Genomic DNA, 768 nt, shown 5'->3' with positions numbered 1-768 from the left:
AATTCTAGAAATACACTTTTCAGTAAGTCTATCAATCTCCAACTCAATATCAATAACTGATCAAGAATTAATTACAGTTTGTGGAAGAGACGCCCAAATTGCTGCCAGGTTTGTGGGAAGAAGAGATTTCTAATAAATAAATCAAACTTTTAATACCTCCACCCAGGTTTAGTTTTCCCAACCAGAAAGGAGCTTCTACCTATCTCCCACGTTCGATATTAATCAGGTCAAATACTGATCATCTCTTAAACTCCTAAATTCCAGTCAATACAGTCAGAATAATCTTTCCTCTTAATATGAGTTATGTAAACCCACTGTCATTCTGGTTAATCTGCATTGCACATCTTCCAGCATGGCCTTCCTAAGATGTGATGCCAATACTGTTAAGGTGACTCCTGGCATAATCTAATCAGGGTGTTGTCCAGATGCACGACATCTTGACATGAAGACCAACATTCCATTTGGAATTTCCCATTAGATTGCATAATAGGGAATGTAACTCCTTTGGGAGACTGAGGTAGAAAGCAGGAAACTACAGGTGAATCAGTTTAACATCTGTGTTGAGGAAATATTAGAAATAGTTACAGCAGGACACTTAGAAAAGTTGAAGGTAATCAGGTCGAATTTTCCCAGGTCTTGAACCACATGAAGCCATGGTGGGAAATTTCAGGCAATTATGTGAGATAGCGAGCAAGGTCCTTCTCAATATGGAGTCACATTTTCCAAACAAGCTCTAGATATTAGGATAAGATTCTCATTAGTAAGTGG

Source organism: Stegostoma tigrinum, chromosome 33 (assembly GCF_030684315.1).
Source record: "Stegostoma tigrinum isolate sSteTig4 chromosome 33, sSteTig4.hap1, whole genome shotgun sequence".
Lineage (NCBI taxonomy): Eukaryota > Metazoa > Chordata > Chondrichthyes > Orectolobiformes > Stegostomatidae > Stegostoma > Stegostoma tigrinum.
Note: the sequence above shows the minus strand (reverse complement) of the source record.